Below are 26197 nucleotides of genomic sequence, written 5' to 3' on the forward strand. Positions count from 1 at the left end.
AGAGAGAGAGAGAGAGAGAGAGAGAGAGAGAGAGAGAGAGAGAGAGAGAGAGAGAGAGAGAGAGAGAGAGATTTTACCATACTTTATTAAATCATCTTACAAAACCCAAAAACGAAAAAAAGAATTTACCATATACATATTACAACATCAAATTGAAAATTAAATTTTCCTCCACAACAGTACATAGAACATTGTTAAAACACCACTGCAACATAAACATATCCAAATCATTCATACCCTTGTAATATTTAAATTCAAACAGAATCCTTGATTTAACAAGAGTTTTAAAAGACAAAATGACGTCTTGACCATGTGAATTATTTATCTTACTTTTTCTTGACATATAGATTGCCATTTTCGCCTGTCCCACCACAAAGTTAATTAATTGCCATTTAAATCTTTGACTATAATTATAACCTGCCCCCAAAATGAAGGCAGTAGGTGTAAAAGATTCTCCAAAACCTAAAAATAAGTGCTCCAACAACACAAACAGTGACTGCAATCTATTACACTCTAAAAAACAATGAAAAATAGTCTCTCTTAAACCACAAAAAGCACAACTGTAATTGATGTTAGGATTAATAACAGATACAAAGGCATTGACAGCAATAACACCTTTTAAAATTCTCCATTGTAAGTCACCTGATTTTTTAACCAATGGTGGTTTGTATAATACCCTCCACACCGGTTTAACTTCATCACCCAAATTAAGTTTTGTCCTCCAGACATTGTCAGATTTATTACATAACACTGTTCTATACATGATTTTGACAAAACATTTATACATCTTTTTCCCATTCAAATCACCAAAGTCTAAAAACTGTAACCCATCTAAATTCAATAAGAAGCCCAACTTATCTTTCAAATCAGGTGTTATCCAGTGTTTGGGATAGGGATCTCTCAGATCTGGAGTTAAGCGTCCTTCCTCAAAGTCTTTTAAAAGCACAAGTTCCTCAGTTGTTAATTTTTTCTTCCATAGTTCCATAATCATTGCAGTGTAACGGAGCGACCTCTGACCCAACATAGAGGCCACTGCAGTTATGTCTTTCAAATCAGCACCCGCAATATTTACTAGGTGTCCCAACTTTACAGTCTTAGTGATGCACAGTCTCTGAAAAAGATTTGGTACTTGATCTGTAATGTCCAGCCGAGCTCCCTTTACCAAAGGTTCTTCCAATAGCCAGAATAGTGAGGCTGCAGAATCTGACCTTTTAATTTTAAATGAACCCCAGGCCTTAAACAGTTTTTGATAGAAAAAAGGTAATCCATTCAGGTGCAATTTGCCATGATCCATAAAAAACAAAGTCATGTCCAGTCCGAGACAGTCAACTCTTTGAAGAATAGCCTTAGTCACATTCCTCCACACCAAATCTACCGGGCCTGTTAAGAGTCTCTGAACAAACTGTAATCTAAAAGTGGCATGTCTGCTCACTAGGGATACCAGTCCTTGTCCACCCTCTTCTAAAGGCAAATAAAGTTCACTTTGAGGCACCCAGTGCATTCTATCCCAGAAAAAATTAACTAATTTGGCTTGTAGAAATAACAGCAACCCTGAGGGAGGTTCCGTACAAAAAAGCCTATGCCACAAAGTTGAAGCTATAAGATTGTTAATAATTAGTACTCTACCTCTAAAAGATAACTGGGGGTGAATCCATCTCCATTTTTTTAATTTTCCTTCTATTTTTTCTATTATTCCATCCCAGTTTTTTTGTTGCATAGTGCTCTCTCCAAGATATACTCCCAGGTATTTAAGACCTCCCTTCTTCCAAATCAGCCCACCAGGTAAAATTGGAGTACCATTGTTCCATTTGCCATTAATTAAAGCATCACTTTTACCCCAATTAACTCTGGCTGCAGAAAGTTTGTCAAATTCACTAATAATGGACACTAAAGTATTTACATCCTTTTGACCATTAACAAAAACTATAACATCATCCGCATAAGCTGATAATTGATGTTGAACACTTTTATTGGCAAGCATAAAACCTTCAATTCTAGAACGTAGCTTTCTTAACATTGGCTCAATGGCCAAGGAATATAACATTCCAGACAGGGCACAGCCTTGCCTTATACCTCTATTTATTTTAAAAGGGGCACTCAAACCACCATTGATTTTCAATACGCTTTCAATGTCTTGATACAACACTTTAATCATTCCAATAAAACCTGATCCAAAACCAAAAGCCTCAAGAGTATTCCAAAGGTACTGATGCTCCACACGATCAAATGCTTTTTCCTGATCAATTGAAATTAAACCCAAATCAAGATTAAAATAACTAGACAGATCTAGAATGTCTCTAACAAGACTAATATTATCCATAATAGACCTGCCAGGCACACAATAAGTTTGGTCAGGATGGATAATATGCCCTATCACATTTTTTAATCTATTGGCCAATGTTTTAGAGAGAATTTTAAAATCTGAACAAAGTAGACTCACTGGTCGCCAGTTCTTTATTTCCTGTAAATCACCTTTTTTAGGCAACAGGGTCACCACTGCCCTCCTACAACTCAGAGGGAGTGAGCCCTCAGTCAAACTCTCATTAAGAACAGCCAAAAAATCTTCTCCCAATACGTCCCAAAAGATTTTATAAAACTCGATAGGGAGGCCATCAATACCTGGAGCCTTACCAGGTTGCATGGCTTTTAAAGCTGTTAAAAGTTCAAGTTCAGAGAGAGGCCTTTCAATCTTTTCCTTATACTCCTGTGATATGTTAGGCAAGTTTTCATAAAAACTGGCAGACAGATTTTCATCCTCTTTATATTCACTCCTGTACAAATCCACATAGAATTGTACAGCCCTTCTCCTTATCTCAGCAGGATCTATCAGTACCTGCCCACTTTCAGCACGTAAAGAATGAATGAGACGACTTTGGCCATTTTTTCTTTCTAGACCAAAAAAGAATTTAGATGGGGCATCCATTTGCGTAAGCACCTGAAACCGAGACCTAACCAAAGCTCCTTGTGTTTTTATAGCCAGCAGGTCTGAGAAAGCGGACTTTTTTCTTTTAAGAGCATCAATACATTTTTTATCTCCAGTGGTTTCAACCAAATACTGTAAATTAATAATTTCAGATTCAAATGTTTTCATTGAACGTGCAATGTCTCGAGAAACATTGAATGCGTATTGTTGACATAACATTTTTATTTCTACTTTTCCACAATCCCACCACTGTCGTAGATTTTTAAAATAACTCTTTCTTAATTTAAAATTCTCCCAGAATTTACAAAACACATCTTTAAAGTTAGCATCACCCAACAAAGAAGTATTAAATTGCCAATATGCACTCATTACTTTAATATTTGCTATTAGACATGTACATAAAACAATAGAATGATCCGAAAAACCAACTGGAGCAATTGAGCAATCTCTTATAATATTTAACTGATAACTAAAACAATAAAACCTATCAAGCCTGGCTAATGAAAGAACGTTATCTCTAACATGTGTCCATGTATACTGTTTATTAGAGCCATTCATCTCTCTCCATACATCACATAAGCTATGAGCTTCAATCAGTTCACGCATAGTACGCCCAGAAGTGGTATGAGGTTCCAAGTGGTTTCTATCTAATACATCATTTTCCGTACAGTTAAAATCACCCCCTAAAAAAAGATAATCATCTGAGCTACAGTTTTGTAAAAACCCAAAAGCATTGTTAAGAAAAAGGACTCTTTCAGTGCCAATAACAGGAGCATATAAATTCAAAAAGACAAAATTAAATTTTTCAAATTTTGCCTGTATAGCTAAAAACCGACCAGGAATTTCTTGTTTAATATCACATGAAACAGGCAAAAAATTCCTTGAAAAAAGAATGGCTACTCCACCTTGAACATTGTTTAGGTGTGAAAAATATATTTCCCCCTGCCATTCTCTCCTCCAATCAATCTCATTCAAACTATCACTATGTGTTTCTTGAACGAGCATTACATCAATATTCTTTTGACTTATTAAATCAAATAGCAATGCTCTTTTCTGAATAGACCTAGCACCATTCAGATTGAGAGTTCCTATTCTTATTGCACTCATTAAATTATTTATTTCGAAAAGACACACAAAGAAAAAACATAAATAAAGAAAAAAAGATTTAAGTAGTCTCAAAACCATCTTTGCTTCTTAGTTCCAGCTTCACTTTAGAAACAAATTTCTTCAATCTATACACCTCCTGTGCAGTGAATTGCTTGTCATCCTTACTTCTCATTAAACTAACGACTGAGTCAACAAATGCTCTTTGGTCAGGAAAATAATCTACCACCTGAACATTCTTCATATTCTTTGTTTTCTGCAAAAAAAGTCTCACTCTCTCAAATGTATACACATTTCTCCATTTAGTAGGGCTCACAGCTTCCCCATCAGAATCCTCCTGAGTGCTACAATCAAAGTCATCATTTCTACTGTCCTGTTGCTCTGTTCTTTCCTCGTTTGCTTTTCTTAATTTACTAGATCGCTTTCTCTTAATTACTGGTGTTTTAAACAATGTCTCATCATTTTCAAAATCAACATTCATGTCTTCCTCATTTAGAATAGACCCTGCTGCCTCAGCGACATTGCAAGTTTTCAAAACTTTTCCATCGTTTTCTTCCGTACCTACAACGTCCCCTGAAGCAGCATCATGATCCATTCCCCTTTCCTCTCCTGTACTATCATCATTCACGTTATCCACGGACTGTCCCTGCACGGTTGCCTCAACATTTACATGGTCAGTCTGCTCCATGCCAGCACCGTTTGTGTTTTCATTCTCTATGCTAACATTCGCATTATCCGCAGACTGCTGCTGCTCATTCACTCCAGCCGGAGCGGTATTTTCCTGTGCCACCTCAACACCGCTGGCATTCTTATCACCAGCCTGCGCGGTACAATTTCTCTTTAAATGCCCCTCCATCCCGCATTCATAACACCTCATTGTATCTGAAGATGCAAAAACAACGTAGTCACTGCCATCTACCCGAAATTTAAAGGCCACGTTCAAACCATCAACTCCATTGTTCAAAATCATATATATTTGTCGCCTAAAAGAGACCACATGCTTTAACAAAGCCGATTTGCAACCAAGTGGTATCTTTTTCATTTGAGACATTGTTTTGCCATATCTAGACAGCTCCGTAATTAACAGTTCGTCTTTAATAAAAGGTGGAACGTTTGACAGAATAATCTTTCTTGCAGGTTGTGTTAGGGGCATTGCCGGGATAAAAGTGTCACGGATAACAACTCCACTTTGCACTACACTGTGCACTTTTTCTAAGGAGTCTAAAAAAATGACAACTGCACCATTCATTCGGGAAGCAGACACTATACTATCATAGCCGACAGCTTCCCCGACTGCCAGGGCACAATCCTCAACCGAGCACTCCACAGCAGGTACCAGTTTAATGCCATGCCTGCGTGAAAGTTGCTCTGCGCTGTTTGTCAACGCCGCCATAATCAACCGGCAAAAAAACGCCGGTCAACGGCGTTTCTAAACTCTATCAACTTTATACCGACTAGATCTTTCACCACCAAAAAACTATAGTTGGAAAAACAAACTGCAATAAAGTATAGAAAGAGAATAAATGAAAGAAAAGGAAAAACTCACTCAGCAGCGTTCTCACTCACATGCAATCTCCGCCCATTCACTCCCAGCATGCGCACGAGAGAGAGAGAGAGAGAGAGAGAGAGAGAGAGAGAGAGAGAGAGAGAGAGAGAGAGAGAGAGAGAGAGAGAGAGAGAGAGAGAGAGAAACAGACAGGCAGACCCAGACAGATATGGGCTGAGGGGACACTCTGCTAATGAAGCAACAGGGGGGGCTGGCATAAAGTTGAGACAGATGAGATCCTATCTGTAACATAACTCAAGCATCACCCTTCACTAGACCTACATATCCATAACAAGCCTCATCAAATTAAACTGAACAGCTCTATACTGATGAATACCTATTTGTGACTTCAACTACTATACGAAAAATATTTCAAGCTAACTTGAAAATGTAACTCCTAACCAACACCAGACATTAAACATTAGACATTTTATCAGTTCTTGCTTTCTCTGGGAATCAAATTCATTATGCTATTGTTAGTGCTACAGGAAGCATTGCTTATTTAAAATACTGTGTCAAAACTAGCCTCTTTGCAAGATATTTGATCTGGTTACTTTTGCAATGTATCTAATTCACATTTCAGTTCTGTAAAAGGCTAATTCACAATACTGAACATTATAAAATAAACTTTGTTCTCTGAATAACCCAGATTTTTGGCTACATTTAAATCCCAGCAATATATATTTCTAAAATATTCAAAAGGCGAAAATCAAATGCATTTGAAACAATGATCCGAATGTTGACAAAGCTATTAAGGGCCATGAAACAGCTGGTGAGCCCATGTTCCCAGGGAAGCTGAGACCCCTTAGCCCAAGCTCTGCTTTCCCCACCTGCCACTAAAGCAGATTGGAGTGAAATGCAAACACTGCCAGTCATCAACAAGAGGAGCGTAGGGGAGGGGGGCAGTAAACAATAACTGAAAAAAAAAAACACACACACACTGGCCTCTTAACCATGCTGCTCCCATGACCTCAGGCTTAGAATGAGACTTAAGAGGTCAATGCCAAGCTTTGTTGAGAACAGCATAGCAGGGTGGGGGACACAATCCCACCCTTGGTCTTTAAATCAATGTCCCTCTACACCCATGCATCCCAGCTGGGTCATCAAAGCAATCACATTGCTCTAGTAAAAAGACAGATGACAAAAAAATACACCAGATTTGAAGTGAAAATAAACATCTCAAGTCTCTCCATGAACAAATAAAAAGAAGATTCTCACCCGTGAGCTGTTTGCTGGTGGCTGTCTCTAGAGGAGGGCAAGTAGAGTTTGTGTTATGCACGCCACTAGGTAAAGGTCGACCCTCGTTCAGTAGCTGCCTCTGCTTCTGCTGTCGGAAGCGTGGAGGAACCTCTCTTGGCACATATCGAGGACTGAGCTGCTGTAATGGAGGTAACTGCTGTTGTAGGGCAATACAAGGGCTACACTTGCCATTGCTGGTAGTAGCTGCAGAGGTTACAGGCAGATTGAGGGTCAGAATGGGCCTGAAGGGACACTGGGATTAGGTTTTAAAGAGTCTGGCACTGCAAAACAAGAGAAAATAGAAAAGCAAACTTTCACTTTATTTAAATTAATGACATGACAGAAATAAATGACAATATTTCTATTTTAAAACAACGACACATTTTTACACTATTTGTAAAAAAAATTAATGGTTACAAAATTTCCCCGAGAACATGAAATCAACATATATATATATATATAGTTGAAAGTCATACAAGTGACAATTTCACACCCGTCAATAATAACAATATTGGTGTGATTTCTGAAAAATCATGTGACTGAAGACTTCAGTAATGAAGCTGTAAATTCTTAATTAAAACTCACTGGAATAAATGATTAAATAAATGATAAACTACTTTTGAACAGTTATTTTATTGCAATAACATTTCACAATTTTATAAAATGTACTGTAATTTTGATGTAATAAATGCAGCCTTGGTGAACAGGATAAGCTTATTTTAAAACATTTAAATATCGTACTGACTCCAAACTTTTGACCGGTTGTGTGTATAATTGAAGTTTTTAACCTCAAAAATCATTCTTTCAAAACAAAGAAACCTCAAACTGATTTATCCATAAAGAAAAGCAGCAAGCTGAATAAGTGTTCCAACTGTTCCATTTCAATCCTAAATAATAATAGAGGTATAAAAAAAGCTGAAACAAAAGTTGCAAAGGATTTTCAACAATGAATTAATGATGGTGATTATAAATTTGGAGATGGTTATTTATTTACAGGTTAATTTCTGACAGTCAAGCAGCACTCTCATACCCAATTTTTCAATGAGATGATACCGTTTCATCGGAATTAACTGAATAAGAATCAATGACTATTTAACCTATTTAAAATGCACAATGTTTCCAGAGATTTATGCATGTGCAAACAGCAGCAGACAAAACAACAAAATATCCAAAAATACTAAATGCAGGAAAAATACAACTATTTAAACACAATGAAAATATCTACACAAATAATCTTCAATTAACAAATTAAAGAAATAAGAGCATCAACAAGTATTGCAGCTATTATTTCTTTTGTGCCACACTCCCTAAATTTAAGAAGTCAAGGGAAAAGGGCAGCTGTGTGTTTTCCTGTTTTGTTGTTATTGGGATTATACAGAAATGGAAACTTCCCAGTATGGAATGAACACTAATGCAGAGCAGATGGAGTCACGGTTCATACCAGTTAAATCCAAAAGCATTCAAACCATGAATGATTCAAATGGCTCTGTGTTGTGTAAAGTTCACCGTGTGTCATGGACGCTTTCAGTTTAGAATTGAATTGAACTAAAACAAAATCACTGTGAGTGCAAATCCCATGGCAGTCTATCAACCATTGACACAGTCTATTCTGTCATTGGTAAAAATTTCTATTAACACACCCTCTGAGCTACAGTATCCTTAGTATTTGGGGTGTAGTAGGTTCATCTGTTTAATATATATTTTTTTACACATTTAATTTTTTTCCCAACATGTACTGATGGTGCAGTTGAAAGTTATCTAGTATTATATAAAAATGCTTTCTAATCATAGGAGCGGGCATCTACTTCCTAGCCTTAAATGCAGCCTACCAAGAAAAAGCGTGCATCTCTCTAGCCAGCCTCAAAACCAAAAAGCCAATTTTAGATTGAGATGTTTTGAATGTAAAAAACGCACAAAAGAGGACAACAAAAACCACAAAAGGGAGTACAGCAGTAAAAAATTATTTTGAAAAATCTATGATCTCTTTAAAGGTGCCATAGAATACAGACAGAGGATATGTTTTAATTGTTTTCTGATATCTACATCAAAAGTATGTGACTTAAGCAAGTCCAAAATGCTCCAGAAACCGTTTCACAACTGTAAAATATGACAAGAAACAATACAAAGCCCACTTATGTTCCTGTTTAAATCTCTGAGTGATTTCCTGGATATTCCAAGTAAACACTTCAATGGGGAGCCATCTGGGGCAGTTTCTCTGAGAAGTTTGGAGAAAACAAACTAAATTACAATAAGGATAAAGCACTGAGCAGCTCTATGCCAAGCTACTGTAACTTACCCAAGGATTTGGGTTAAAAATAGACACAGTTCAAAGAAAAGCTTCATGCTGAGATGAGCCATTTATAACAGTCTGAAAGGCAGATTAGCCTTTAGACAATAAATGGACTGGAAATTCTAATGCTGGTGAATGAAACACTGTTAAACTGCACATCTCAACACATTTAAAATCACGAGTTGTCTCTGTGTAGCAAGTGGGATCAGGAGACACATATTAACCAAGCAAAAAAAATAAATAAATAAATAAATAAATGGTAACGTTTTCCATTCGTGAATTGAATACAGAGATTCCCTGGAGTCATTTAAAAACAGAGAGCAGCTCAAAGCTGCTGTCTGCTGGCTGAAGCCAGTGACGCACATCTATGATTACATTCTGCACAGTGTGTCTATCCATCGACCATGCTTTCCCACCAATCAGAACCAAGAACAATCTCTGCCTGTCTCTTTCTCTTCAGTGCCCTTCTCCTTACATTTCCCTTCCTCCTCCTCCTCCTCCTCTACCCTTTCGTTCTCTCCTCCATCCCCCATAGCCTGTTCAGCTCCTTCATTGTCCCCATTGTTCAAAGTGCTTGTGAATTCATTACAGGAAGCAGATGGACACTGGGACCATGAGCTCTTCACACTAGAAATCTCAGACAGGCAATTTGCTGGGAGGCCTCACTCATTCCATCTCTTCCTGTCTGTGTCAATCTTTTGCTTTTGAGATTCTAACTCAGTCCATGGCTTTAGGTATCTTTTTCTCGGAAATAACTATACCTCTTAATCCCTGAACAAATACGGCCCCACCAATATCTCTTTAAAACGTTCAGAAGAAATTGAATATTCATTCATCTTAAAACTATAAATAAATAAATTCTCAAAAAATTGGTTGTCATTAGCATGATACTGATATCTGGGTTACAATGCAATATTGTTTTTTTTTTCATGCGCAATTTACAGAAAAAAAAATTAAAAGAACACTTTAAAACCACTTCAAAACGTTTTCTGCATTGAGATCTGGTGACAGTAAACCTTCTGGCAAAGGCACATACATTAATGATGTGACATCCTGAAGGAGTTGGACTGCATGAGCAAACTCTGCAGGGTCCAAATATCGCCTCACTCTAATAGAAGTGACACTGACCTTAGTAGAATGCAAAAATGGTGAAAAACAGCTGGAAAGTGATGAGTTAAGAAACGATGTCTGTGGATTATTCCTGTAAAACCAATTCTGCTTTGGAGGTTTCACACAGTAGTTGTCTATTTTTGGCACCAAACCAGCCAAAGAAAAATGAGTGGCAACCCCTGCTACTAACCTGACCAGATCAATATCCCAGACGTTTAACTTGAAGCTATCTTTAAATGAAAAAGTGTTTCTTTAGACTTTATGTGCAATGTATATTCTTGCATATATAAGCTTCCCTTTTTTAACAATATGAAAACATCATAGACTCTCCTAATTAGCAATTTCCTCCTGTATATTGCTCAATAATCTACATTATATAATGTAAATACAAATTTAATTTGCATTTGTCTTGGGATGACACTAGTTTAATGATTCATAGAAAAAAACAAGAAAATTTCATGCAGTCTTGAAAGCACATTAGAGTCAGTGCAGAGGACAAGAGATGGTTCTGTATTTATAATAAAAGTAATCAAAAATACTCTCTGGGCAGCATTTGATTTATTCTGCTGAGCTTCAATTCTGAAATGAGTTCTGAAAAGCATTAAAAAAAATGTCCTTCCTAACCTGAGGATCATGTTTAAAATTTCTCTTTATGGATGCACTTTAAGATGCAATACACACCATATTTAATTAAGCTGTATTAAAGCTTCGCTTAGCAAAGATTAAACATCATTTAAATGGAATTATTTGAATGGAAGTTTGGGAACAACAGTACCATGCTAAATTAAAAGACGGCACCACCATGAATCCATTTAAATGTGCATTTTTAAACAGACAAGACAATCCTCTGGCTACCATGACAGAAGCTGCAATAATCACAACAACAATAATAATTATAATAATAATAGTAATAATAATAACTGAAATTGTAGTTTTGACACAATAGACAATGTAAAAAGTGCTATACAAGCAGTTGTGGCTTAATCGAAAGGTTGCAGGTTCAATTACCTGTCTCGGCACAAGTTAAAAATGGGGGCAGCAAATGAACTTTACTCTCTCCATCTTCAATACCCAGCCGAGGTCAAAATTCCAAACTATGTGATCATTATAGGCATGGCCCGGTATAAGATTCTGACGGTATGATAACCTTGGATAAAAATATCACGGTTTCACTGTATTATGCTTACTGCTCTAAAATATATTCTTTTCAAATGTCTGGGTAAAAAACTAAAACTTTTCTCTTTTAAACACAATACATTTTATTTTGAGAAACACTTAAAATATTTTGGAACAGTAAACATGTTAATCTAAATTAATTATCGACTTCTGTCTTCATTTGTTTAGAAAACAGATTTTCTTTACAATTTAAAATGGCATCTTTGGATATCTTTTCTGCTGGAGATGTCCTAAATATTAAAAAAATAAATAAAAAAAAATCTTACACATAACTTAGGTACGGTATTGCAGAAAATTTTGGCGGTTTCAAAATCTTGACTTTTCCAAACCGCGGTATACCTAAGCTGTTATCGTCCCATGCCTAGGTCATTATATGGACTCTTGAGATGAGCTGAATGAATTAACTGTGAGTTCTAATGGACATGTGTACTAAAGTTTAAGCGCTGACTGCTGGCTCGATTGAATGTTGCAATGTAGATACACATGACAGTACAATTAAATAATATGCTAAATTAAGTTCTCTAAACTGATTAATTTGCTGCAGTATAAATCAACATAATATAATCGAAACTTTCCTGATTGACTTGAGTATTTATTACTGTCGCAACTGAAGACCCTTCTTGCTTTCTGCTTAGTCAAATTAGCAACTAATTAGATTGCGGTTCATGAGAATCAGCCTCATGGGGTGCGTTGACGCAATTAATTGGTTGTGAAATTGAAAATTAATTGCATCAGGAACTGTAGTTTATCAGGCAAAGAAGAGATGCCGTTACAATTTCTGACATTCGCTGTATGTAATACTCACTATGATTTTTTCCATTACCCATTAAAATGTCAACTGACTGCAGGATATTTCCACCCCAGCAGGACATAATTGGGGCAAAAAATGCCTTTGCCTGAAAACAAAAAGCCACTTTCACTTAGTAAATTAATTTGTGTTTTAAAGAGAAATGCCCCCTTTTTAAAATAATCTCTGTTCAAAAGCATAGGAATAGCTTATACATGCCAAATACTGCTTTCGGGTCACCACACAATATAATAAAATCTTACTGAAGAGGATTAAAGTTCGCTTATACAGATGTTACTACTTCAATGTGTTCCTTGTGCCGCCATTCATGCCGCGGCGACGGCGGTACTTGATGCGCCAGCAGCATTTGACCGCTGGGTGGCACTTTAACCACAGATATTCAGCTTTGCCTTTTCACAATGCTAAACAGACTGTTCTGTAGGCGTAGCTTACTGTATGTGATGTGATGTGTTCAATTAAAATATAATTTTAATTTAGTTTTTCTGGTAATAGACATGCTCTTACACTATACTATGCTGTAGAAAAGATACATGGTGAGAAGTCAAAAAGCAAATATAAGAATTAAGTTATTAGCCTTCAGTGCCCGATTAAATTGCGTTGGGGTGAAAATAATGTTTTGATTTCTTTGACTATCATGGCAATGTTATAATCTCAAATCTTAAACGTGCGCATATGAAAAACAGCAAAATAATATAGATTATCCTGCCGGTAGAGCACATCACCTCACAGTTGTGAACTTGCGATCACCTCAACTTACATTTAAAATTTGTTTACCTGGTTTATTGTAAACTTATTAAGTGCAAAGAGGATTCGTTTTGGAAAATAGAATTGAAGAAATGAAAGACAACTAAAATGAAAGCACAAACATTCAGTACAAATAATTAGTCTTAAATAAATAAATAAATAAATAAATAAATAAATAAATAAAGCAGTCTTTTAGTCTAAATATAGAGAGATGTAGTGTTGGCTATTTTGATAGAACTAAGACTAGACATGTTCATTTATATTTTTAATTTACGTTTTTATTTACATTTTCGTTGTTGATTATATTTACGATCTCATTTTATGTTTCAATTATAGTACATAATAATAAACGAATAATGAAAATAAATGAATAATGAAAATATTACATAAATTAAGTCTGGCAGGTTTATTTTTAATAATTTAGTTTCAGTTCCGTTTTTTTGTTTCAAAACGTCAATGTTCTGCTTTAAAGTATAACTGTTGTTTTGTTTTGTTTTTTTACTTAATGGCTCAGTATGTTTTGTATTTTAATTTCATATTCAGTCACCTTGCATATACGTGTGAAATATAATGTCGCATAACCGCGGAAAAAGAAGAAAGGGCTGTCAGTTAAAGCTAATTAATCAAAATTGGCTATATTAAAATACAGCATTTATGTTAATACAGGCAGAGTGTGAACAAACGGCTAAGATATGTGCTTGCCTTTTAATGCATTTAAAAATATTTGCGGCCTTTTTATAGGCTATAGGCAACTGGTGTTTAATAATGTTTTTTTTTTTTTTTGTATGGTAAAGGACAATGCACATTATGTTATTGATGTAAACTTAGGCTAAAACTTACCATTGATAAACGTGACCTACCTCAAGCAGATCACTTAAAGTGTAATAAAAATAATGTTGCCGCAGGACATAAATGAAGTCCCGCAAGTTTATTTTTAATAATTTAGTTTCAGTACTATTAATTTTTTTCTCAAAACGTCAATAGCACCTTCAATAATCTAAACATTAAAGATGGACCGCAAGATGTGTTGAGTGGCTATGTGGTGAAGAAAAATGGCAAAGCTAAGTGTGATTATTGTAATAAACTAATAAGTTATAAAGCAGAGTCCCGACCAACAGGACTTAGCATATGCGGTTGGCTCATTCTTCACGAATATAGAATTAAAATTATGGCGCGTTAGGTTCATTGTGCATCCCGCAGGTGCAACCAACAAGAGTTGTGCATTTGAGTTTAACTTTTTGAGCGTTATAAGCAACTCGTTGTTAGTTTTTATTTAAATATATTGAGCCGAAACTAAGCAGCGCATTCTCTCCGCCTCCTCGTTTATAACCAGCTGGACACGCCACTGAAACAGGAGAGACACTCCGTCGTTCATAATCTTAGCTGATGTGTCGGAGTCGAAAGAATATATCAAAGAGGAATGTTCTTTTGACAGTCCCGATATGTTCAATCTTTTTTTCCCTGTCATTTCTCTTCAGCAAATTATATTTTTAAAGCTGCTTGATTCTTTTAAAACCGAAAGCAGAGCCCGTCAATTGGTGTTTTTTCATAAGATACTCCTTTATGAATGTTTTATTTTATAAGTAGTCTTTAATGTGCTTTTTAATAATTTTATTTTATTCAAAGCAGCACCTAAAAGCGAATTTATCCTCAAAACGTGGCATATGAGCGATGCATGTCATGTGTCGCATATTGCCTTTTTTCTGATCTTTTTGCATAAAGGTTTTAATCAAAAGACAGGTAATTTAATTACTTTCGATGTGCTAAAATATTTGTTAAATAAATGTTATTTCAAAAAAGCATATGCAATGTGCTCTGACAGGTAAAATCCGATTCTTTCTCTCTTTCAAGTTCAAAGCAAATTTGAATGCCAAAGGATTTTAGATATGCATATACAAGACTATGTAGTATATTAACATCAACAAATTAATAAAATAAGTAGCAAATGACAGACAAGTTGATAAAAACAGACATTATCTCTAATTATCAGAATTGCAAGATTAAAACAGCTGAATATAGGCCTAAATAATCTAGAAAGCAACTACTGCGCGCTGATATTTATTCTTCTTTTTTTTTCCGAACAACGAACAATTTCAACCGCGGGGAGATACCGACAGCTTGATTTGCAGTATTTTCTAACATGTTAGAAGCGGGCAGCGGGCATCAGCTAGCCGTAAAGACGGGCCGGCACAAAAAAAAAAAAAAAAACATGGCTGCCGGTGGAGAAGCGGCTGTGCCCTCAGCAGCTGATTGAGATGGAGCTGCATATCCTGAGTGCACTAAATACTCCGAGATCCGGGAGAAATTCTACCCGATAATCCAACACATACAAAACAACTTTGAGTCCCTGTCGAACAGAACCCATCTTACTGGGGGAGTGTGTGTGCTGCTGTGTGTTCACCCAACAATACCCGCTCCTGTCTTCAACACACAAATACTGGAACTCTTTATGTGGACTTACTTTTGATAATAGGCTACTATTATTACCTTTATCCTGTTTAATGTTATCAAAAATCAATTTTTATTTTTATTATTATATTTTTATTTTTTATTCTATTTTTATTTTTATTAATCATTTTTTATTATATGTTATTTTCATATTTGTTTGCACTACTGCCCTTTTTGCACTGTCTTGTTTGTGAGACGCGCACTGCTTTGGCAAAACGAATGTACAGTTACTTGTCATGCCAATAAAGCACCTCAAATGTGAAAATAGCCTAGGCAACAAATAACAAATAGTAGTGTAATAATAACAAGGCCTATGTGTGGGTTTTGACAATATGTGTTTAATTAAGCTATAAAGATCAGATGAAATGCATAGTGAAATATGAAATAAATGTCTCTTTTGCTGAAAATTTAATTAATCTATATATTTATTATTTTAAAAATCAACTCATTTTTGCCCAGAGAAATAGGCGCGCGGCACTAGCGGACATGGGGTGCTTTTCCAAAAAAAAGACGTACAGTAACTGGCGGCTGAACTATGCACAGTTTGGGGAAAAAAAAGATATAGTGATGCATGTCCCCCAAAACCCCTAGTTTCTTTGTCGCAGATCCATCATTTGAATCAGGTTAGTTATAAGTAAAACGCACATAATGATAAAGCAAATCATCACGAGGGCAATTAAATAGACAACCTAAACAATTTTTTAATTGTTTATTTATGTAATGTGAGTTTTTATAACTTTGTTCTTTAAATTATTTATAACTTAGGCTATTCTATCGAGATGACACCATAAAAGGCCTTCAATGCACTGAAATAGGTAATAGGGATACAATGAAAAGCCGATTTCACTATTGACCCTGTTTTTATCCATTGAAGGCTTCCCAACGCCGCATTTCCGTTGCGCGAAAAAAAGCTGCTGCAAATAAGCAAATTTATGTCAAAACAATTTTAATAGTTTCATAGTAGTAGCTGGTGTGCTTCATCTGCGTGATTCTGATTTGACATTCTTCCGCTAAACTTGCACTGTGTTGATGTGTAAATGGGCTATGTGTTGATGTGTAAATGGGCTATGATCTTTGCTATTGAGTTCTCTTTGCAACTTTCAATTTCGAGGTGGGGGAAGTGGGAAGAGGCAATTCAAATGTACCATCTCTAAAAATAAAAAGGCCGCTTACACGGCATTTGTGTTTAAAGATTATTACCTTATTTTTATTTTATTATTATTAATTTATTCATTCATTCTTCATTCATTTTCTTTTCGGTTTAGTCCCTTTATTAGTCTGTGATCGCCACAGCGGAATGAACCGTCAACTTATCCAGCATATGTTTTACGCAGTGGATGGCAGGGAGGGCCAGCTGGGGCTTCGGGACGGAGTGAAAGGAATTTGCCCCGAGTCTGGGAAAGATGGCTTGCCGTAATTACACTAGTTTTCCTATCGCACACATGCGCCAAACAAATAAACAAAGAAATAAAAAAGGAAAAGAAAACATCTAGACTTATAGGCTGAGGTCTTTTTGCTTATAATCGCCCTTATGTTTCCGTTTTAAATGTAAGGCTGTTGCATAGAATAATACAATTTTAATTTATAAGTGATTTTGCTGCGTCCCCCTTGATGTTTCAATAACGCATAATAATCTACACACCATATTAAAGACACAGCAGACATAAAGGTTGTATGTGAGAGACTAGCAAAAGAGCGCTCTCTTCACAGCTCTGTTGATGCTGCTAGCGGCTTCTTCCTTTTTGTTATTTATTTTGCAGATAATACACCATATGAATACAACAGAAAGACATAACACTTTACAAATGACCTTTTGTAGACTCAAAACAAGTGTCATATCTTGATAAGCCTAAGCCACATTGAAATATAATTTAAAGAATTACATTATCGGATATAATAAAATCGCATTAAATAAATGAACCAATATAAAACAAGCAAAAGCAAGCTATAACAGTTTAGGTAGGCCTATACATAAATAAAACCGTTAAAGCCAAATCAAACTTTTATTTTACAAGATATTTTCTTTTAAAAGATTTTAGATATTTTCTAAAAACAATAAACACCAGAGAAGGTTAAGAATATTATTTATAAAGTATTTGGATATGATGATAATAATCAAATCGTGCAAACAGAGCATTTTTGGGAACACGTTTCAGGTCTCTCCAGTGCATTTGGGCTGAATGTTTGACTGTGTCTAAATGAGGATGTTATAAAATACATTTTCTACCGAGTTATTAACGGATGCACGATGCCAACAGTCGGGGGACGTTCTGGGGGCTGGGTTTGCGTTACGCGCTGCGAGCTATAGGCCGACAGTGGAAATGCGACATGACTTCGGTCTCGATGCCCATTAACACCTGAAAGACAAGCTTTTGGTTATGAGATGGGGGAAGGGGTATGTCTCCACCCTCAAGTGTTTTCCACAAACATGGTTACACAAAATCCAAAACTCCCGAGGACGGATGGCGTAACCGTAGCAAAACCTATGCGTTTTAAAACCAAACCGCAAATGGGGCCTTATGAAAATGAATGTTTCTATGCACAGCAACTTCTGGACTGAACTATACTTGTTATTTAAAATATCTCTATTACGCTCTAGCATTCGCCAAAACGAATTTGTACATAAAAACACCGAACATAGCCTAGCTGAATAGGGTGTTGCCTGCTGAGCCATGACAGCAGCAGACAATTCCGCACGACCATAAAGCCTTCACCCGACAGTTATTTTCTAATATTCACAACGCGAGCCACAACAATAGACATGCCATGCCCATCATCCTTACAGACAACTTCGCTTTAAACTGTATTAAGGTCCCATTTACACTGCACAGCAGTTTTATATAAAACGTTAATGATACATATAACAGGCTACATTTTGATGGTGAAATAACCTTTTAAACGATGGCTTTTTATTTCAGTATTCAAACATTAAATAACGAATGCATCAAGTGAAATAACGAATATGCAAAAACACATGTATATAAATATAAAGGACTATTATAATTAGCAAAATGCTGCTCTATTTATCTTTGTATTTTTATAATTTTATTATTGTTATTTTTAATATTTTGAATTAATTAAAGGTATAGACAAATACTGCTTGACATTTTAGAAAATGTTTTGCGTATACCCAGTACCGAGAACAAACAAACAAAAGCACATGGCTTGTTAATCAATTTAATCAAGCTCTAGCCATGAATAAAATAAAAGACTATTTTATTATTTTAATATTTTAGACGACGGGTTAGTAATTATATTATAAATGGTTATGTTCAGATCAATGAAATAATAACTTTAATAATTCTGCTTTGCATTTTTCTATGCATTACTAACATCACTAAACCATACATTTGTTTTATAAGTTAACCAAATATTTGCAGAGATTCAGCAGTTTTTTTTTCTGACGCGTCAAATTCAAATACAAAACATACTGAGCCATTAAGTAAAAAAACAAAACAAAACAACAATTATAGCTACTTTAAAGGAGAACATTGACGTTTTGAAAAAAAAAAAAAACTGAACTGAAACTAAATTATTAAAAAACAAACCTGCTAGACTTAATTTATGTCCTGCGGCAAAAATATTTTTATTATAATCTGCTTAAAATAGGTCAATTTATTTATTTTTTTTTGCTTTTAATGAAGCTGCATTCAACTTAAGCTCAATGTCGGCAATGTCTTTAAATAAATAATATATCTAGGCCTATTTTCATTATTCATTAATTTTCATTATTCGTTTATTATTATCTACAATTGTTGAGACATAAAATGAGATAGTAAACTATAATCAACAACGAAAATGTAAGTAAAAACAGAAATAAAAACATAAATGAAAATGTCTTGTCTTAGTCCTGTCAAAATAGCAAACACTGAAAATCTCTCTATATTTAGGTTAAAAGACTGCTTTATTTATTTATTTATTTATTTAAGACTACTTATTTGTACTGAATGTTTATGCTTTCATTTTAGTTGCAAAAAGATCAGAAATTGATCTCGCACAATTATGCCACACATGACTTGCATCGCTCTCATGCCAAGTTTTGAGGATAAATTCGCATTTAGATGCTGCTTGAAATAAAATAAAACTATCAAAAAGCACATTAAAGACTTTAATAAAAAAATTAAAACATTCATAAAGGAGTATCTTATGGAAAAACACCATGGGCTCTGCTTTCGGTTTTAAAAGAATCAAGCAGCTTTAAAAAAATATCTAATTTGCTGAAGAGAAATGACACGAAAAAAAATAAATAAAAAGATTAAACATATCGGGACTGTTAAAAGAAAATTCCTCTTTGATATATTCTTTCGACTCCGATACATCAGCTAAGATTATGAATGACGGAGTGTCTCTCCTGCTTCAGCAGCGTGTCCCGCTGGTTATAAACCATGAGGCGGAGAGAATGCGCTGCTTAGTGAACCTAACGCGCCATTATTTTAATTCTATATTCGTGAAGAATGAGCCAACCGTATATGCTTAGTCCTGTTGGTCGGGACTCTGCTTTATAACTTAGTTTATTACAATAATCACACTTAGCTTTGCCATCGTTCTTCACATGTTGACACTCGGCACATCTTGCGCTCCATCTTTAAACAAATGTTTACATTATTGAGGTGCTCTCCGGCGGCGAAGTTTCTAGCAGAGTAGCGAGTGAAAAAATGTGCTTGCAGAAATTGGAATCAAAATTTAAATTATATATAACAAGCATTGTATTCTTTCTAATCCTCGCCCAGTTTTAATACAAGTTGTTTTTATATTTGTGGCTGTAAAGTTTATTAAGAATATATATATATAGCCTACTTTATTTTTTTTATACTTTAAGTGATCTGCTTGAGGTAGGTCACGTTTATCCATGGTAAGTTTTAGCCTAAGTTTACATCAATAACATAATGTGTATTGTCCTTTACCATACAAAAAAAACAAGAAAAAAAAAAACATTATTATACATAGTTGCCTTTAGCCTATAAAAAGGCAGCAAATGCATTAAAAGGCAAGCGCATATCTTAGCCTTGAGTTTGTTCACACTCTGCCTGTATTAACATAAATGCTGTATTTTAATATAGCTTATTTTGATGAATTAGCTCTAACCTTTGACAGCTTTTTCTTCTTTTTCCGCGGTTATGCGGCATTATATTTCACACACATTTGCAAGGTGACTGAATATGAAGTTAAAATACAAAACATACTGAGCCATAAGTAAAAAAAAAAACAAAAAAACAAAACAACAGTTATAGCTACTTTAAAAAAGAACATTGACGTTTTGAAAAAAAAAAAAAAAAAAACTGAACAGAACTGAAACTAAATTATTAAAAATAAACCTGCAAGACTTAATTTATGTCCTGCGGCAAAAATAATTTTATTATACTTTTAGTGATCTGCTTAAGGTAGGTCAATTTATTTTTCTCAGTGTTTCACGTACTGTACGGCAATGTCTTTAAATAAATAATTTATTTAGGCCTATTTTCATTATTCATTTATTTTCATTATTCGTTTATTATTCGTTTATGTACAATTGTTGAGACATAAATGAGATAGTAAAATATAATCAACAACGAAAATAAAAATAAAAACAGAAATAAAATATAAATGAAAATGTCTTGTCTTAGTCCTATCAAAATAGCAAACACTGAACATCTTTCTATATTTAGGCTGCTTTATTTATTTATTTATTTATTTATTTATTTATTTATTTAAGACTACTTATTTGTACTAAATGTTTGTGCTTTCATTTTAGTTGTCTTTTACTTCTTCAATTCTATTTTCCAAAACGAATCCTCTTTGCACTTAAAAAGTTTACAACTTAAAACTTTTGCACTTAAAAGCGTGTTAACAAATTTTAAATGATTAATGAAGGAATTATAATGCTTTGACTTATTGTTTAATATCATTTACAAGCACAGTAGCTGTATGGGCTATTTCTGTCCGTTCGCATCCCGTCCCTTTGCGCCCCCTGGCGGCTCATTCACAAACTGCGGTCATACACTAAAAACAGAGCGGCACCTATTTCAAACGGCGGCGGTACCAGCCGCGGCGTTAATAGCCACTTTGAACTCTCACCTACTGTACATCTCATCTTTGTCCAGACCTATTAATATAAAAAAAAAATATTCCATCTGTAACACAAATTATTTCTGCAAAATTGTTGCAAACAATTTATACTCAATTTAAACAAATTAATTTTAGTAATCAGTTCAACTTAATTTGTTTGTTTAAATTCAGCCCAAATAAAGTGTTACAAGCATTTAGCGTAAAAAAAAAATTAGTACATAAAATGAATCATTTTTTAATAATCTTTTTCAGTGTATAGGCAATTCATTTAATCTGGGTAACCCATCTTCAATGCAGGTCACTTAAGTTAATTAAGCTGAAACCATAAACCTTTAGCATTCGTGCAAATATGCATGAAGCACTAAGATCAATATTTCAAGACAGAGAGCAACACCTCTTCATACAAGCACTGCCAAAGGCACATCAAATATTCAACCAAATTTGTGAACGCAAACACTACTATCAAATGAGCAAATCCAACCTATTTCTTCCTCAAACGTCTGCATTACAATTAAGAAAACTGTGAAAAGATGGTTTGCATTGTTGCCATTATGTGAAGATGATGAATTTTGATGCAAAAGCATTCAGTAAACACACATATATAGCGTCTGTTTTACCAGAAGACAAAAAATACACACAAATAGATGTTGTATTTCCCATTCATGACATTACCATTCAACACCACCTTAGAACACTGGTAATACAAGGGCTGTGAGATTTGGGGAAAATGTCAAATTGTGATTTTTTTTTTTTTTTTACAGAAATTGCTATTTCAATTTGATTTGTGATTTAATTTTGTAGTCAAGCTCAATATTCTGTATCGTAGTTTCTTACTGCTAAAATGAACTGAAAATATTTTAACAAACTCCAACTTTTATTTTAATTTGTTTATAAATATTCAGTAATGAAACACTAGTTTTTCTCTTGAGCAAACAGTAATGAGTTATGGTGTTAGTTATCTCCTGGTGCCTCCGTGATGTTTTTTTTTTTAATATATATATGGTATAACAGCTACAAGCAACAAATTGTACTTTGCTGTTGCTAAACATTTTAGAAATAAAGGGACAGGAGCTGTCACTAGGGCAGTGCCTTTTCAAGAGATACATATTTGTACCCAAAGAGTCCACAGCAGTACCTCAAAGGTGCATATTAGTGCCCGAACATACCAAATATGTACCTTTTGAGAAGGTACTGCCCCACTGACAGCTCCTGTACCTTTATTTCTGAGAGTGTAGCTACTAGACAGTGTCATTGGCAATACTTTTAGTTTAGTTTTTAGTAAGAAACTCCTCATATAGCTGCCTGTGGTGCTTTTTTAGGTGCTGGTTGTTATAGTTCCTTGTGACGTGGCAAAAATTCTGCAACAGCTCTTACGAATGCATGATCTGTTTTTGTTTTGTGTATGTGACTTTGAAACCAAAATATTCCCATATTAGCGGCAAGCTGTTTTTCTATGATATGAATAGTCGAATAATGCTTCTGAAGCGGCAGACGCCATCATCCCACCTGTCTACGCTTTCCTGTTCTTTTGTGGGCTTTCCACATAGTCTGGTTGTGCAATTTTGATTGGACAAAACAAAAACGTGCTGACTCAATTGGCTAGAAAGGCTGTCACACACAGACGGCAGTCACGCTTTTGCTCTGGGTGGGGGGGAATTACATAATGCATATATATTTTACATCACAGCCTCTTGCGATCAGCTAATAACAACATTTCAAATCACGATTTTTGCAGTTCGATTTTGATTAAATCGCACAGCCCTAGGCAATACCACAGCAAATATGCAGTCACACAGAAAATGCATATTAGTGAATATTTGTGCACTATTAATATTGTGCTAATGAGTTAAACTGAGAAGTAAGTAACAATTAAAAATAGAAACAAGAGCTTCCAATGATTTATCCCAGTACAAAAAGCTAACCAGCAACAGCCAGTCCATTATTAGCGCTAAGGCAAATCTCTCATCCCTGCATTTCCTTACAGCTCAGTGAACATATGCTAATGAAATAATGCATGTGTCACCAAGCATTAGTCTGCACACTGGCATGAAATCAGAGTGACAAAAGCTATCTTCAGATTAATGAAGAAAATTCTCCATATCTGCTGACCTTACTACACACGAGCAGCATTAAATATCAGATGAATTACATTACTTTGTTTAAATTATAATGCCTTTTCCCCTAAAATTAAAAGGTCAAATATTTTATTGTGCAGTGCTATTACCAGTAATCCACATATATTTAGCTTGTTTTGTCTCATCATTTAAAATTCGTGACAAGGAAATAATTAGTTTGGTGTGGCCAGAGAAATTTTTTTTTGTAAATCCTTAGTGTTGAGCACTGAAAAGTCATTTGAAATAAAAAAAAAAGTTAAATTATAAGGAGGCATGTAGACATAACACAAAATTTTTTAATTAGTATTTTTCAGCATGACGAAGTCAAAATTGTGGCAAGTGAAAACGGTGAGTGGATAAAAACGTTGACAAATCTACTAGACACAGTGGCTGGTTTTAAAAAAGTTAATAACAAGCCCTGCTTAAAGCAGTCCAGAGTTCTATCTGGTTCATGAATGAATCATTCTTTTTAAGGTGAATTAATAAATGATTATTTATTCCCTTTATATGCCATAAAAACAACGTTTGCTTTAATTTCACTTTTGGGTGATTTGATAATGTCATTGTGTATACTTTGTTATTAGTACATACAGAAACTGGTGGATCAGTTATCAGAGCTACAAAAACAAACTGTTACAAAGAACCAGTTAGCAGGGGGAAATACTGTAAATCTTCAAATTTGCCAAAGGCTATGAATTACAGGCAATACAGTTGTAATTAATATTCAGGTTCTTGCACGGACCAACTGTTTTGCTTTGTAAGAGCTTAATATCTCAACACAAGTAATTAATTTTGCCTTCCCTTTAAGCTTTGACTCAAAAAGCATTAGTAACTGCTGATTTGCTTTACAGATCACCAAGTTTGAAATTTAAGCAACTTTGTAAAACATAACATTTCCTAACCTTGTAAAAATTCCGAGACCTCCTTGAGAATAGTGATTTCTTATTCAGCCTTGAGAGAGGTAAAAAAATAAATAAATTAATAAATAAATAAAAAAAACGTAACCAGCAAAGAATAACAGCATGACTCAACAAGCACAAACCAAAAACAAAACTTAAATTTAAGTCTTAAAAGCACACCCTGCCTCGTAATCTTGACAAGAGGCCCAGCAGGGGCCTGGAGCGAATCATATTGGCACAAACATTGAACTGCTAATCGAGTGGAAACAGACTACAAACAGCCCTCTGTCAAAGTGTAGGCTAGGGGGAACAGAAGTAAGAGAAGGGAGCAAGGCTAATGTGCTAGATCACATTCCCTGGTGATATTCCAAAACTGTTCTTTTCTTAATGCCCTTTTAAGTACAGAATGGAATTCTGAGTGAAGTACTTAATGTTCATTCCATTAAATTCCTAAATATTCAACATCCAAATATCAATTTAAAAACTCAATATTCTTTTAAGAATCCGTAATAAAAGATGCTTAAACCAACAATTCATATCTTAAAACTGATTTTAAAATATTGGGTATAATAAAATCCACTAATTGTACAAAATAAAAGTAACATACTGGTTTATGTCTAAAAAGAGAATTGTTTGTATGATCAAGGTCAGTATTGGGTAACTTTACTGAATTACTTACATTTAAACGTGCCATAAAATGTATTGATTTTTTATAATATTTTATAGAATAGATATTTATAACCCCAACAATTACCCCTAGAATCAGAAGCAAGAACTTGTGAAACATAATAAGCTCTTTAACTAGTCAGTAACTACTCTCTCTCCCTCACATACATACAGCAAAGTATATATACATGTGCAAAATAATCATACTCCTTTTGTCAAAAAAATATTTGAGCAAACTGAGTGGATGCCTTGTATAAACAGGTTTATTTCAGCTAGAAGGATTGAATGTTTAAAGACAATGAGGTCTGTTGTCGATAAAAACAGCTAGATTATAATTACTCAACAAGAAAGACCAATTGTAATTATTATTATTATTATTAATTTATAATTATCTTGCATGTATTTGTTTATTTATTTTTACATAATTAAAACTGATCGTTGTTTGTGAATTGTCCTTTGTTTCTTTCTTTTTTCTTTTCTTCCATTAAATGTGTCACTCCTTCAGCTTCTCTCAGCTAGAAGGCAGACAAAGGTAAACATTTAATAATTGTTATAATGGAAGATTCTAATTAATTTAATTCAATTTATCTTTATTAACGTAGCACTTTTACAATGTAGATTGTGTCAGTCAGAGTCGATTTTCAATTTAGTTTAATTTTCACTGCTGAAAGTCTAAATACTGAAGAGCAAGTCCATCGATGTACAGCTCAACAAGTCTCAAATCAAGCAAGGAATAAACTTCATCAAGGAAGAAAAAGCTTGAGAGAAACCAGGCTCAGCAATAATGACAAATTGATTGTGCACTAGGGGTCTAAATTTCATCAGTGCCAGTAGACATTTTTACTTTACTCACCTCACCACATCATTCGGGCAAAATGAATATGCCAAATGATCATCTTTCCAACTCTATCAGCATAATCTACCGCACTCCGAACTTAACACGTCTTCCACCTAACACAAAACTAAATCTCATCTTACTGACAACATGAAATATTATCTCACAAGTCTGGTAATAATCCACACACAGTGCAGTCATATACCAAAATTAATAGGGAAAAGTATTGTGCTGAGTTCTCAGTTTGTGA

General features: G+C 34.7%; 1 protein-coding gene across 4 annotated transcripts in view; it reads right to left on the minus strand.

The window, feature by feature from the left end:
• The window catches only part of tnrc6c2 (trinucleotide repeat containing adaptor 6C2), a 70125-nt gene that overhangs the window by 31404 nt on the left and 12524 nt on the right, over positions 1 to 26197 (minus strand). For all 4 annotated transcript variants that reach the window (XM_021474088.3, XM_021474086.3, XM_073954074.1 and 1 more), the window contains one exon: positions 6792 to 7093. The gene's annotated coding sequence lies outside the window, so the exon portion shown is untranslated. The remainder of the gene's footprint in view (positions 1 to 6791; positions 7094 to 26197) is intronic.

This window comes from Danio rerio, chromosome 6 (assembly GCF_049306965.1).
Source record: "Danio rerio strain Tuebingen ecotype United States chromosome 6, GRCz12tu, whole genome shotgun sequence".
Classification (NCBI taxonomy): domain Eukaryota; kingdom Metazoa; phylum Chordata; class Actinopteri; order Cypriniformes; family Danionidae; genus Danio; species Danio rerio.